Here is a 12,781-nt window from a genome sequence, read left to right on the forward strand (position 1 = left end):
GATGAGTATGGTGGTCAGGTAAATTTGTAAGGGAGCAGGCAGTCCTTCTGATATGATGTCTCAAGCCATGTAGAGCTTTAAAGGTCAGCACTAACACCTTGAATTGTGCTTGGAAATAGATTGGGAACCAGTGTAGACAGGCCAGCACTGATGTGGTCCCTATGACCCACTCTGGCTGCAGCATTCTGTACCAACTGAAGTTGCCAAAGACTTTTCAAGGACAGCCCCATGCAGAGAACATTGCAGTAATCTAATCCAGATGTAACCAGTGCATGCATGACAGTAGTCAGATCTTTTCATCCCAGGAAAGGCTGCAGCTGGCTGACCAGTCAAAGGTGATGAAAGCCACAGCTGCCATCTATTTATCCAGCAATAGGTCTGGGTCCAAGAACACCCCAAAACTATGGGCCTGTTCCTTAAAGGGGAAATGCAACCATCTTCTTACCAGCAGCACTTCCATCTTGTTGGGATTAACCTTCATTTTTACTTCCCATATCCATTGTAAAACTGCTTACAGTGATCCAGCTATTTTTTTGTGAAAACAGTAATGACAATTTCTTTTATGAACATTTTACAGAGCAATATTATATGTATGTACACAGACGTAAGCCCCAGTAGGTTCAGTAGGCCTTACTCTGTCTCAGCCAACATACCATTGTAGCATCATTAAAAAAAATCTTTGTTACTTTGTTCTTACGATCATCCTCCCCATCAATATTTGTTTGATGTTGGTTTATAATGATTTAACTCTTGAGCACATTCAGTGTATACAGTTTTGGCTTAATTTGGCCCTAAAGCTTAATTACAGAGCTTGGTGAATCAAATGACTTGGATATATAATAGCAACAATAGAGGTGGATTAGGTGGTCCTGATCCTTTGTGCAATCTGTGCTAATGGCTTGCCATTTATTATCATTATCTGAAGAATGATATAGATTAACTGTGCAAGAAGACACTTAATGAATTGCTGTATATAATATAGATATGTCTGGATAAGTGAAGAGAACATGACATTACAGCATGAATGGACCGATATGAATTTATGCAGACTGGTCAAGAAGAGATGTTGCATGCAGGGGTGTATAAAGAGGCAAATTTTAAAAATTCAGTTCTAATAGTGCAATCCTATGCATCATTAGTGAGTTGATTTGCATTAATTTCAGCACAAATGGGAGGGATGATAGATATGTGGGTAGGATTTTTTTGAAAAGATGGCCAGTATTTTGCGAAGATGCTCGGTGCCTATCTAATCTCTGCAGTGATGCAAGAATCCCTATTTCCTTCACTTCTCTGTGCAATACCATTGATGGTCTAATGACTGTAATAAATATGACTGACTGGCAATACCAGACTGCATGTCTGTCTGAGTTCAATTCAAAGTATTGGCTATCACAGACAAAGCCTTTCATGGCCACAGACTCTCACATCTGCTGGACTACCTCTCCCCCTATGCTCCACCATGACAGCTTCACTCATTTGCAGAAGGCCTTCTGCAGGTGTCACCAACCAATGGGCAAGATCAACAATTGCCCATATACATGCTTTCTTTGTTGTGGCCCTCACCTTAGGAAATGGCCTGACTGAGGAGGTCAGGAAGGCTCCCACTCTTCTTACAATTCACAAACTAAGTAAAATGGAATTACTTAGGAGGGCATTCTTTCATAGGCAGTAGGGCTATATTATAATGGAATGATTCAGAAAGATGCTTTAAAGGGAAAAGACTGCGGACTGTACTGCTGTGTATAGTACATAATATTTGTTGTTGTATGTATTATCCTACTGTGTAATTTCTGCATCCTTTAGCATGTCATGTTAATACTTATGCCTTGTTTCAGCTTTGTCTCATATTTCTACAATTCTAATCCCATTACATTGTTTATTGAATGTCTATCCTGTTGAGTTACCCTGTGTAACCCGCTTTAAGTCTCAGTGAGGAAGGCAGACTATAATTAACACAAATGAATGTTAATGGGCATAAACTGGCATAACTCTCCATAAGACTGTACTACACTATAGCACAAAATCCAATGACGTGTGGATTCAGCTCTGGTGTGTTCTGAAGCTTGTTGAGAGGAGGACAATGAGCAGGAGGAGCTGGATTTATACCTCACCCTTCACTCAGAGTCTCAGAGCAGTTTACAATCTCCTTCCCTTCCTTTCCTTTCCCCACAACAGGCACCCTGTGAAGTAGATGGGGCTGAGAGAGCTCTCCCAGAACTGCTCTTGAGAGAACAGGTCTGCAAGAACTCTGGCTGACCCAAGTTCACCCAGCAGCTGCCTGTGGAGGAGTGGGGAATCAAACCCAGTTCTCCAGATTAGAGTATGTGACTCTTAACCACTTAAAGGCAGGTTTTCAAACTGCCTTTAAAAAAATCCAAAAAGTTCTGCATCCCCTGTCATCCTTGTCACAAGAGATTAGAAGTCTCCAGCGGTAATTGCTCATAACAGATGCCTTAAATTTTCATCTGCTCAAGGAAGGAAAAGCAGAGCAATCCTGATCGTTAGAAAAGAGCAAGACTCCAGTAGTGCCTTAAAGACTAACAAAATGTGTGGCAAGGGATGAGCTTTTGTGAGTCAATGTTACTAGACTCCTGCGTGCTTGTATACTGCTACAAACAGAGACATTTTTACTGCTAACACATCAGCTATCCATCTTGATCTAAATCCTGATAGTTGTACTGTACGCAACCAGGGTAAACCTTTTCATACCTTCTAGTTAAAATGAAGCTTCTCAATATTCTATTTTAAAAATACTAATCATTTTTAAACACTATTTGGATTGAGGGCCGCTGCATATATTCTCACCTCCATATTTTTATCTTTTCTCAGCTGCTTTACAAATTAAAGTTCTCTTTAGACTTGTGAATGCCTCCGCTTCCCTATTCAGCCTCTTCTTTGTTGTGTCTGCTGTTCTTCTTTCAGTTTACTTTAATGCAAGTCCCCTTCAGAGACTTTTCTTTTATTACAGTCCACTCTGCTCTTGACCTGTGCTGTCTTTTGTGCAGCTGCCTTGCTGCCTTGCCTCTTATGATCCTCAGAAATCAATCTTTAAGCAACACTGGCAAGGACTAAAGACTAAAGTTAAAACATTGTGAAATTCAGGCCATAAGATGGAATCATTACAATGGATCAATTTGGTACCAATGATGGTCTCAAAAATAAGTTACCCCACCAATAACTTGTATTGCAATCTTTAAAGGAATCTGTTTGCACCCTCCCGCTCCCAAAAACCTTGGTTGTTTAAATGAAACTTGCACTAATAATTTAATACTGTAGAGCACTGATAAAATATTTTTATAGTGTAATCCTAAAAGGATTACTTAAATGGACTTAGAAGCATGTACCTCTGTTTAGGATTGAACAGTTAGAATGTATAAACAACTTTCCCATCCATTATTATAGTTACTTATATGTACATTCACTTGTAAAGTAGATCAGGGTTATTATCCCCACTTTAAAGAGAAGGTAGGAGGAGTGCACAAAGCTAAGTGTGAGTGTGGGAAGGTGCAGGAAGCTAGTGGCGGTCTCTTATCCATACTCATGGCTTCCTGATGATAAAGAAGCTTGGACCTGAAGAAAGCTCCAACTTCTCTTTATTAGGTGATGTGCCAAGGACAGCCAGCATGGAAAAGGGGGGACTAGGCTTGCCTTTTGGCTTGATCTCTTTACCTCCACTAATGCCAACCTCAGATTCCTAGGGCAGTGGCTTTTAAGGAGTGTCCCAATACCTGGACCCAGAACTCAGTTCCCACCCCCTCCTCATGGCTACAACAAAGTCCTTTGGGAATCTCATCTCCTCCGATCACAGCTATTAATGCCCTCCAGCCTCAGGCCAGCTGATTGGAACTGGACCACACACAAGCTACAGGTAGGATTGCCAATCTCCAGATGGCACCTGGAGATCTCCTACTGTTATGATTGATCTCCAGACAACCAAGACCAGTTCCTCTGGAGAAAATTTCCCCAGAAAATTTTCCCCTTCCCTCCCACCATCCTCAGCTACACCCCCAAAATCTCCTGGTATTTCCCAATTCAGAACTGGCAACCCTAGCTACACATCTCTGTGGAGGGTCATATCTCCTGGTTGTATTTGAGGGGATCCCTGTTTCCTTGACTGACTTACCCCAAAGTAGGGCTCCCTTTTGCCTTGCCCTTCTACTCTTCAGGAGGTGCCCACCAGCCTGGTTGCACCAAGACATAATGTGTTCCCAAGCTCTCCCACCACCAGCTCTTTAAATGTATAGCCATCAACCAATTTTAGAAGAAGAGATTAAAGGCAGGGAAGCTTCTCCCCCACCCTCCCATCCACAAAGCTAGAAAGCTATCAGCATCTCTCCTCTTCTATTTGGTGGCTCTGGGGAGGGGGGTGGAGACAGAGCAATCTCTCCTCAGAGACCTAGATTTGTCTCTGGGATATTTGATTGTTGATCCCTAGCTTAACTGGTTAACAAGGGGAATGAGTTTTAACTAAACAAGCAAATGTTGACCTCCCATTTTCTTTTTCAAAAGCTTAATACTTTATATTACAGAGGCTATGGAACATTAATTGATTTAGCCATATTATTTACAGGGTAGAGCTCACAAGTAGCTGTAAACAACTGCAGTCTCCTGGAGGGTTCTTGTCAAGGATGCTGAAGCATGTGGCAGAATAACAAACTAAGGTTATGATCACTTTCCCTCTTTATGAGAGCAATAAAATAGGTAATCCTGATCTTAATAGGTGCTTCTGCTTTTGTCGATAAAAATCCTGTTCCTTCCTTCCTCCAGGTCAATAGATATTTCCCACACAGTGAGAATATATCTATTAGTTCAGTGGGGGAAATGAACATAGAAAGACTTCAGGGCCATGATAGAAATCCCTAGGAGGCAGGATTATACAATGGTGCATGCCGTCTGCAAGCAGCTCTCTCAAAATGGTGACCAAGTTACACATTACAGATGTGCAGGAGCAGACACTAAAATAATAATAAAATAAAATAAGGGAGGGACGGTGGCTCAGTGGTAGAGCGTCTGCTTGGGAAGCAGAAGGTCCCAAGTTCAATCCCCGGCATCTCCAAAAAAGGGTCCAGGCAAGTAGATGTGAAAAACCTCAGCTTGAGACCCTAGAGAGCCGCTGCCAGTCTGAGAAGACAATACTGACTTTGATGGACTGAGGGTCTGATTCAGTATAAGGCAGCTTCATATGTTCATATGTTCAATCATCACAATCCCACTAGCACTGGGCTGTTTGCAAAATAGTTCACCTGCCTTTTCAGCAACTCATGAGTGCATAGCTTTTTAATACATGCATATATACCCTGCTGCCCACCCCCCACTGCCCAAGTGGCCTGGGTTTATTTTGAAGAGCTCATGCAAAGGTCTGATATTGTGTTGGCCTGAAGGTTTACAGCACATGATCTGCAGTCATACTGAGCTGAAAAATTAGTATGATAACTTAGAATCAGTTCTCCTTCCTTGGAGGTTTTTAAACAAAGGCTAGATGGCTAGTGATGGAGATCCTGTGAATTTAAGGGGAGGTATTTGTGAATTTCCTGCATTTTGCAGGGGGTTGGACTAAACGACCCTGGAGGTCCCCTCCAACTCTATGATTTTGTTTCATTGTAACATCTGAAAGTGTGTTTTGCTTGCACAGATGGGAAGTTTTCTTCATTTTAGGTAATCACGTCTATGCAATGTATAGGCTTGGATTATTGAGTTGCGTGAATTGCAGTATTTCAGTTCAGCACTCTACAAATCAATTTGGGAACAAACAGAACTAGGTAAAACACCATCACCTAAATGGTGAAATCTTTTGTTGAAATACTGACTTGCTGTAAAGACTTGTGCTTTTTCCTTACATGTTTTTATACTTAAAAACCAGAATATTTGGCCTTTCACAGCAAGAATAAAGGCTTCTGTTTGATCAACAAAGTTAGTTCACACAAGTGTTTCTAGGACATGAGCAGTTATTTTGTGGCTTTCTTAACAGACTTTCTCAACTCAGTTACAACTTGTGAAATATTGTAGTAGTGCCTCAGTAGCTAAAATGGCAGTCAACCTTCAATTTATATTTATATATATTTATATTTATATTATTTATAAATATCACATGAAAAGTGAAAAGATGGAATAGTCTAATACAGGGCTTCATGACCTGCTGTGACTAATCCTACAAACTATATATTGGGGTCTTGGCAAGTCAAGTCAGCTCTAAGAACCAATAAAAAGATTTGGGTTTTTTGTCTCTTGGTGGGCGGGTAATGCTACATTACTATGGGCTGCATTTTCCTAGGTGGAATACAAATTGTGCAGGCCAAATTTAAAAAGTAGAGGTCAGTAACTGAAGATAGCCTAAACTTCCTTTTGTAAAAAAAACAAATAGAACCTGATAAACCATCTACCTTGAAGAAGGAAAAATTGAACTTCCTACTCCCAAGTGTAGAATTAAGAAGAAGAAGATATTGGATTTATATCCCGCCCTCCACTCCAAATCTCAGAGTGGCTCACAATCTCCTTCACCTTCTTACCCCACAACAGACACCCTGTGAGGTGGGTTGGGCTGAGAGGACTCTCACAGCGGCTGCCCTTTCAAGGACAACCTCTGCCAGAGCTATGGCTGACCCAAGGCCATTTCAGCAGGTGCAAGTGGAGGAGTGGGGAATCAAACCCGGTTCTCCCAGATAAGAGTTTGCACACTTAACCACTACACCAAACTGGCTCTCTTAAATTAAATAGTAGAATTACCCTAGGCCCTGTTCACACATATGCCAAGATAATAGTTCCTGGGCTATACTGTTTGGACTGCCATAGGGACCTGAATATTTATCGCATATTTACAGAACGAAACTCGGTGATGGAGTACAAATTTATCCTTGATTTTTCTTTAACATGCTTGATCTGTATATGCAGCTGGACATTTTTTTCCCCCATTGGGAAGTAGTCACTCATGCAGCACCATATCTACATTCTGAAATTATACAGTCTTGGAACAATTACTGTGCTGACTGATGTTTGCATGAGCTGTGTCTTAGTGACCCTTTGAATCAAATACTACAATTAGATCATATTATGGGTGCCAAAGCATTTGGAATTGTGGTTTGATCTGCTAGAGTAGAAATCAATCGATGAGGGGGCGGGGGGAGGAAACTAGATTATAAAAGAATGTGGAGCTTGGAAATTTGACTCAGTAGAGTCCAAAAGAGATGACTGAGTCAGTTTTACAAATCTGGAAGCAATCTTTACAAAAGCTTTAAGGTTTAAATGGAAACATATAATGGATCTTCATTTAAAAGAGATTATCGTTTAAAGCCACTTAGAGCTTTTCAAAAGAGATGCCATGTAAACCAGAAATGTACCTGCACAATGTCCTAAAGAATGTGGCAATAATGATTTCAATGTCGAATAAATTCTTTGGATTGCAATTTGCAAGTATAACAGTTGGTGGCAGCTTTGAAACAATTTTTGCCTTTCCAAATTCTCATGGCAAATTTACAAAGAACTGCAACAGAATACTCAATCAGTCTTTTTACATTGATTTAAATGAATGTAACAATAAAACTGTTATCCATTTTCTTAGGAAGCTCTTTGCAGACAGCTTTGTTAACTAGGATTTTATTATTCACATTTACCAAAGTGTCAGAAGTGCTTCTGAGCAGAAGTGAAGAGCTAATGTCAAAGATAAATTGTCAAAAGAAGACAATAGTAATGACAACAGCTGGGTGAAATCAGTGTAAGGTTACTTTAATGTCCATCAAACTTGCCCACTCCAAGCATAGACAAAGAAGAGATTGTAACAAGATTACTTTTTGGGTTCAGTCTGCTATTTCTCAGTTGATGAGTCTGTTTATAGGAGCTAAAGTAGAAAGCATGAAACACCATACCCACTGAAGATTTTAATATCAAAGCATATATAGTATATATATTTTATTTGAAAATCTGTTTATTTAGTCAAAACATTTCTATTTCCTCTCAAATAGAGTCCCCAAGGTGACAAACAGCAAGGCATTAAAACGTTTAAAACATCAAAAACATACTCCCAGTAAAATTTTATTGTTCCTCCTGCTTGATTGTGTGCTGTTTCTATATTTGTGTTTTTATTGTGACATATAAACATATTGTTAAATATAAACATAGAAATGTACAAACAACACACAATCATTCAGAAGGAACAATAAAAGTTTACCAGGGGCTTGCCAAAAGAAACAGAAAAGTCTTCACCTGCTGGCAGCAGACAATGACCAAGGGAAACAGACAAATCTCCCTGGAAAGAGAAAGTTTTAGCACCGCGATTTTTAAAAAAGGCCCTTTCTTGGGACACACTAGGGGTGTGCATTCAGTTTAAACCTTATCAGTATCTTTCAGGTATTTATTCAGCTGAATACAGATCCCATCCATCCAGACCTTTAATGGCAAAACATAGACATTTCTTGAATACAGATTCTTGAATCTGATTTGGCTACTGATATAGCTGAGCCTGAATAAAAGCCAATATTATTCTGCTTTTATTTGGGCACAGCTTGGAGAAGGCATTTAAAGAGACCAAAATATCTTTAAATGCCTTCTGAGTTGACTTGCCAAGCCACATGACAACTTCATCACATATAGAAATCTTCTCCACATACGAAAATTTGTGTGTTAAATGCCATCAAATCACTTCCAATTTACGGCAACCCTAAAAATTAATGACCTCTCAAACATCCATTTACCATTTTAAAGTTTTTATTAATTTTCCAAAGAAGAAAAGGGGAAAGGGAAGTTGGAAATAGAAAGTTGAAGTTACAGTTAGTAATACGATTATAATCCAGTCTGCATGATAATAAATCTTTCAAATAAAATGTCATTGAGATATTATTGTTCATTTTATATCATATCTTCATAATCTATGTAGACTATTATGCTGACTGTAAGTCGTCATTTAGACTATCTGTCTATCTAAATTGGATTACCTTTCTACATTTTAATATACTTCTTAAGAGATAAAAATAAAAGTTCACACCAGTATGTCTTAAGTATCTAACCACACATATAGCTTCTCCCAATGTTTCCTTGCTTCTTCCTTAGATTTTCCAGCCAACAACTGGGATAAATAGTCTGTTTCCGCCATTTCCAAAATTTTCCCCACCAAGTCAGATCTCATGGGGATTTCCTGAAGTTTCCATTTCTGTGCCAGAAGAATTCTAGCTGCTGTATTGATATGAGCTATTAAATGTCTCATCTCTTTTGTATAGTCACTAGGATATATATTCAGTAAAAATAGTTCTGGTTTAAATTGAATCTGTATCTTCAGGATTTTCTGTAGAAGTTCATGCACCATCTTCCAATAGTCTTTCACCACCTCACAGGTGACCTCCCAAACATCCAATCGTTGTTTGCTCAGGTCTTGAAACTGAAGGCTGTGGCCTCCTTAATTGAGAAAATCCATGACATACCTTTTGCTGCCTTCAACTTTTCCTAGCATCATTGTTTTTCCAGTGACTTTTGTCTTATAATGTGATCGAAGTATGATAACCTCAGTTTACTCATTTTAGCTTCTAAGGAAAGTTCAGACTTGATTTGATATAGAATCCACTTATTTGTCTTTTTGGTGGTCCATGATATCTGTAGAGCTGTCCTCTAACAGCACATTTCAAATGAATGAAAACATGTGCTGGCATTATTATTGTTAACTCCAACACCAGACAGAAGATTATTAAGTATATCTCTTATTCTATCTATATCTATCTAAATGAAGGGGAAGGGCGAGAAAGAGAGAGAGACTTAATTTTCTGATTATGTCATGCATGTACATTTTATTCAAGGATGCTTGATACCGCAAAAAATTCCTGTCGTGTTGCAAATTGTATAACTTTTGCTGTTAAACTTTCTTTTATTTCTGTACTAGCATCACTTCTTCTTGGGCATTGGAATGATGCTTACATGGGAAGTATAAACTCAGCATAATAAATGCTTCTCATTTGGGCATAGATTCCACTTTACTGGAGTGGTAAGAAGCAGTCACATTTCAGCTTCTCCTGTACTGATGAGGAAACATAGGAATGGACCAGAGAGCTATACTGATGCTAAATTTTTTATGGACATGGATAGATTAATATTTTTATCATTTGTACTGTACCCACAAAGACATCTGTGGTACAAAGAAAGGAGGAAAAAAGAGTTCTCCTTTATCTTGCTTGAAGAACCTGAGCTTTCATATGATAGGGAACAATTCTATTTTGCATAAATTCCTGTCACACAGTTTCTTTCTCAGCCATGGCAGTGGCCAACTCCACATTTTCCTATATTTTTTTCAGGAGTTTGAAAGAGCAGGCCAATTTAGTGATGGATAATTTATCCAGCATTCTCCAAAGTTTCTATGACTTTGACATTATCAGATGACAGGCGGTCTATCATTGGTAATCTACATTCATTGTGGGTTCTGAGAAAGCTCCAGAATGCTGACAAGCTATCAGAATTCTTCAAAGTTTTGTCTTATTCTGAGGCCTAAGCAGAAAAGGCTAATACATAGCCTTTAAGCAGATATTTTGATTTATCAAAAATATGTAAACTACCGGTAAATATAAGACTAGAAAACTGTTGGTCTGCTGTTACATAGGTATACATGCAGTTCACTTTGACCATATCCACACAAGTGCAAACCTCCGCATTGGCATTCTTTAATAACCAAAGTTTATAAAGCTTTCCACATAAGTTTTTGCCTCCCCAAGAGTAGACCCAAATTTAGTGCCCTGTTACTCCATGTTTTCTGAATCCACTTTTTCTGTGATTTCCCCTCTTCAAATCTGAACTCTCAGTGAGGAATTCCTGATTTCTAATTTTGTTTTCTTTTGTGTCATCAGTGTTGCATGTTCATATGCCATCCTGGTTATTCCGGAATTTTTCAACAAAACTGAGAGAACGTGGAAGTATGTATTGTGAGTTTTAGTGTATAAGTCAGAGATGGCATGGAATCCAATAAACTAGAAAACCTAAAAGGAACTAGCTTCTTCAAAGAATCACTTTGAATAGAAACACCAGGCTTAAAACCAAATCTGGTACTGGGGACACACTATTGTTCCCATGAGGAAAACTCTGACAGTGATCTTTAGATGGAAAAAGAAAAACAAGCTTCCACAGATGAAAATGTAAGAATGAGTTACTTTCACTTGCTTGTCCTTGACTGAGTAAATGCATATTCAAGTCATAATGAAACAGAGATCTTTTAGATTCAGAGTGCAATCCTAATAAGGTCTGCTTAGAAATAGGCCCCATGTTTTTCAATAGGGCTTATTCTCAGGCAAGTGTTCTTAGGACTGCAGCCTATATGATTTATCTTAGACCAATTAGCTATGGAGCCAACTGGAAGTGGTACTCTTGACTTAATCTTGACAGGAAACCAGACCTATTCAGAATAAGATATATGATGTCTCACAAAGGTGAAGCTGAAACAAATGCTCATAAAAATCACTTTTTAGACTATTGGCCTTGCTAGCCTAGACCTGGCAAGTTATAAATGGCTAAAATGTGTAAATCCAATCTAAAAAGAGTAATCTGTGAGAAATAATATTCTTCCCAGCAGTTTACCGTTCTCAAAATAGCAAGTGTAAGATTCCCTGGGGAGTGGGGAAAAACTGAAAGTAAAATATCCAGCAGCTAATGATATTTTGTGCTGACAAATCCTTTTGAAAATTGGGGAGATCTTTTGAAGGTACTGCAGTGTTTGTTGCAGAGATCTATTCATCTAGTTATACAGAATTGGAAAAAATTTCATGTGAACAGAACTTGTAAAAAAAACTAAGGAACTAACAACCTAGAATTATTAAAAACTGAGGCACTTCGAGAGGGAAAAAAACACAACATTGTTTACAGGTATAGTCATAGGCAGAATTTAACTCAATGGGTATACACTGGAATAGCTTTGAATAGGATTTCACAGTTAATTACTCTTAAAAGATCTAGGTCTAGTAAGGTAGCATATACTAGCAATACAGAGTGTTAGAATGCTGTGTTAGTGTCCAATTTGCCATCCATACATCCATATAGAAGAAGAGGAAGAGCAGAAGGAGGAGATTTATACCCTGACTTTCACTCGGAGTCTCAAAGCAGTTTACAATCTCCTTTCCCACCCCACAACAGACACCCTGTGAGGCAGGTGAGGCTGAAAGAGCTCTCAAAGAACTGCTCTTGAGAGGAACAGCTCTGAGAGAGTTATGACTGACCCAAGGTCACTCAGCAGGTGCATGTGGAGGAGTGGGAAATCAAACCTGATTTTCCCAGATTAGATTCCTTGCACTTAACCACTATATAGGTAATAGGAATCACAGATTAACTGTGTTACAATGATCTGGCAAGAGTATTTCCTTGAAGTCAAAAGTCCTGACTCACAAAGATTGTTCAGAAACATCTAATTAGTAATAGTCCATATTACAAATTCCAAAGATGATACTCCACAGTTCCAAACAAGATCCCAGTGGTATTTCTTGTTTCATAATCAAACTTCCTTAATGGAGAATCACTGCTGTATATCAGGCACAAATTGGACTTCCAAAGCCAAACACTGGCATCATTAAACATAGAGGACCAGGGGTGGAATTCTAGCAGGTGCTCCTTTGCATATTAGGCCACACACTCCTGATGTAGCCAGTCCTCCAAGAGCTTACAAAAAAGATCCTTGTAAACTCTTGGAGGATTGGCTATATCAGGTGTGTGTAGTCTAATATTCAAAGGAGCTCCTGCTAGAATTCCACCCCTGTAGAGGACTAATAATCTAGTCCAGGGGTGGCCAAGGAGAGCCAGTTTGGTATAGTGGTTAATTCTGCGGACTCTT

The sequence above is a fragment of the Heteronotia binoei genome, chromosome 1 (assembly GCF_032191835.1).
Source record: "Heteronotia binoei isolate CCM8104 ecotype False Entrance Well chromosome 1, APGP_CSIRO_Hbin_v1, whole genome shotgun sequence".
Taxonomy (NCBI): Eukaryota; Metazoa; Chordata; class Lepidosauria; order Squamata; family Gekkonidae; genus Heteronotia; species Heteronotia binoei.